General features: G+C 38.5%; 1 pseudogene; it reads right to left on the bottom strand.

Moving 5' to 3' along the window:
* Positions 1-368: 368 nt before the first annotated feature.
* Positions 369-879, bottom strand: LOC121163773 (annotated as a pseudogene).
* Between the last annotated feature and the right edge of the window lie 2682 nt (positions 880-3561).

The following is a 3561-nucleotide window of genomic DNA, read 5'->3' on the forward strand; positions in this document are numbered from 1 at the left end:
ATTCCTATTTAGAAAAGTTTATCAAACATTATTCCTGTGTCACACTTATCAAAAAAAATCTCTGAAGGCACCCTTTCACATGATCTATAACCTACTGGTTTTTGTATCAAAAATACAATTAATATGAAATTAGTAAAATGCAATTTATATAAAACTTCATGCTGAGCAAAAACAAGTCCAAAAAAGTTACCATAAATTCATAGTTCCCAGAGTACGTATTTTCTACATAAAACTATATTTGAATGCAACTTTTAGAACCATAATTAAATATATTTGTCAATGTGTTAACTGGAGGCACCCACATTTTCTCTCTTCACCTGATCTGTTTCTTTGATTACGCATCTGCTAAGATCCACAGAAAGCATCACAAGTACTGGTTATTTGTCAAGGTTTGAGAAATCTGGTCCACCTTTAGAGTAGTTTCCTGAGGTTTCTGCTCCACTGAAGTCAAAACCAGGATTTGCTTTTTGGAACCACTCTAATGTAAGCTTTCTCTGCATTTTGTCTTGTGCCCAGGGATCAGCTGCATATTCAGATTCCAGAAGAGAAATCTGGCAATTTGCTGCATCTCTCTTCGTCTTTGTGAGAACAATACGAACCATTTTTTCTATCCTCCAAAGTCCATGTTCCCTCATCGGCTATGGTAGAATCAAAGAGCTTGCCCTTGAGGATCTCGCGGCACCCCCCCCCCCGCCCCAGCCAGCACGACATGCCAGCTCTGCAGGCCGCACTGGATGTCCCGAGCGCAGGTGCCTGGTGGCACCTGCACTTCAATGAACACCTCCTCCTGGGTCTGGTACCACTGGCCCCACGTGTGCTGCAGGGCACCACCCCAAACGGGGTCGACACGCTCCCGGCGCCTCGGCACAGGCGGCCCATTGGTTTTGTCTTACCGCACAAGAAATGGATAGATAGGGTACGCAGAAACCATTACAGGGTTGAGACAGGCCAAGTTCAGAAGCTGGAAACTCAATCCAAGTTTTCCACAATAGTGGGAAAGACCCAACAGCTTAAATTACTGCCTGCTGCCTGTCACGGTGCTCATTGATGCAGCTGAAATTAGGAGAGGAGCCAAGAATAACCCCATGGACTTCAATGTACTGATGATTCTAAGTAGCATTTTAACCACTGTGTCAAATGCCTGCCCTAAATTGCTTATTTTAAAACACAACATGAAATAATTTCTAGGTATGATTATTATATGTATTACAAATACATGATTTTACTAAAATAAAATTGAAATTTTTTCTCATAGTAAGTCTATGAGTTTAGAATACACTTGAGGTTGCCTAATCACTGAATAGCAATAATAACAGCAGATAGAAAATTTTTCCATAAGTGCTTGTTGTATATCAAGCATTTTCTAAATAAGAACAGAATCAAAAAATCACATTTTATATTGTTTCTAGAGAAGATAGCAACTTATATAATTTGGCATTCTGCTAAACACATAGTGCAAAAGCAGAACTACAAACAGGATTGATAATTTGTGTTAAAGGATGATGGTTCTGAAATATAGTGCTTCAACTAGGAAGAAATGCATGCAGGCAGAGTATAAGTTTAATAGCTAGCTAAGAAACGATGTTCAGAAGAAAAAGTACCATATGCCTTTCAGGATTCTTGCAAAAATAATGTTTATAAAATCATCTAGGGGTTGGTGCTCTGGCATAAGCAGTTACACTACAGCGTGCAATGGCAGCATCCCATATAAGTGCCAATTGTATTCCTGGTGCTCCATTTTCAGTCCAGCTTCCTGTTGATACACCTCGTAAATAATGGATTATGGCCCATGGATCCACGTGGGATCCCTAGAAAAATCCCTGGCTCGTGGATTCTTCCTGTCCTGTCCTGGCTATTATGGCCTTGTGTGATCAACTAAGAGGTGGAAGATCTCTCTCTCCCTCTCTCTCTCATTCTCCCTTCAAACTAATGGCTAAAGTTCTAGCCTTGCAACCGCCAGGATTCCATATGGGCACTGGTTCATAACCTGGCTGCTTCTCTTCCCTTACAGCTCTCTGCTTGTGGCCTGGGAAAGCAGTAGAGGATGATTCAAAGCTTTGGGGCCCTGCACCAGCGGGCGAGACATGGAAGAAGCTCCTGGCTTTGGATCAGCTCAGCTTCAGTTGTTGTAGCCACTTGGGGACTGAACCAGCAGAGGAAAAATCTTCCTTTCTGACTCTGTAAAAATGACTTTAAGAAAATGAATAAATCTTTTGAAAATTATGTAAATCCTCATTTTCCATTTTTAAACAAAGATTTCATTGCCCAGAGGCCAAATGTTCTCCTCCTTTCATGATTCACCTTCTTCTACTGACAATAAGCATTTCTTAAAGTCAATGGAGTAGACTCTAGGACAGATATTAAATTGATCTAGAATGGAAGTTCATGATTTCAGTTTACCTGTGGATGACTCAGACATGGACAGGCTTTGCAAGAGTTTTGAAGACACCAGGGAGAGTGTTAAGATGTGGTAAAGACATGGACAAAGGAGCCTATGCATATTAAATTTTAAAATGGATGCTGAAGACTCAATTTGTTGTCTCATTATCAGAAAAATCCAACACAAAGTGAAGCGGTCAGAGGGCTTACAGATATTAATTGATAACAAAGAAGAAAGGTAATTGAGTAAGGTTAGATTCAATTTGATTCAAAGGCAACAAAGACATGAAAGACGTAAGTAGCAACAAAGAAGAGCTGCTTTGTTGACAGTCATGAAAATAAGCACTGACCCACATGTTCAGTGCTAAAATAAATTTGGGGCGCTTTCTTCACATTTCCTGTCAGCTTGAGTTTTATAACCTGTTACAGTTTGCTGGAACTCTGAGGAGACTTGTTGCACTAAGAATGCTGTCTTCTTTTAACCTGCTGATTACAAGGACACTAAAAGAGGATGGTTGAATGGAAGACTGAAGCAGTGGCATTTGTAATTTAATTTGGGTCAGTGAACATTTGAGGAACCAAATAAACTTTCACGGTCCAATAATTCTTAGAAACTTTTTGCAAAGCTGGTTTAATTTTCTTCTTGATACACATGAAAAAAGAGCTTTAAATATTTTAATGATATGTCAAGGTATGGAGGCAACTAGATATAGACCACCTACACTAAAACGTTGTATCAGAATCTGGGTTAAAAAATAAATATTACGCATGTGGTTTAAGGCATCCTTTTCATTTTGTTCCACATCATTCACTGGTGATTAAAAAAAAAAAAACTGAATTAGATGTGCATGCTTTTCTCTGAAATGCTGTAGTAACAGGCAAAATTACATATAGCTATAAACAAATATTAATTTTTAGAGTTTTATTTCACGTAAAAGGCTTTTCATGCTTCATCACTCATGCCTGCTTTTCTCACGTTACAAAATATATACGTTATAAAATATATTCATGTATCATGTTGATACATGAAGAAGTAACGTATTTACAATGATTGTGAACATCTTGTTCTTATTCCAGTTATTATATACAATTTTTCTCATTTACTTTGAGTGACATGTAAAATTGTATAAATTCACCACTGGAAAAAAAGGGTACCATCAAATCACTTGAACAGGCCTGCGT

Source organism: Ochotona curzoniae, unplaced genomic scaffold (genome assembly GCF_017591425.1).
Source record: "Ochotona curzoniae isolate NIBS_2020 unplaced genomic scaffold, NIBS_Ocur_1.0 contig_64, whole genome shotgun sequence".
NCBI classification, from domain to species: Eukaryota; Metazoa; Chordata; class Mammalia; order Lagomorpha; family Ochotonidae; genus Ochotona; species Ochotona curzoniae.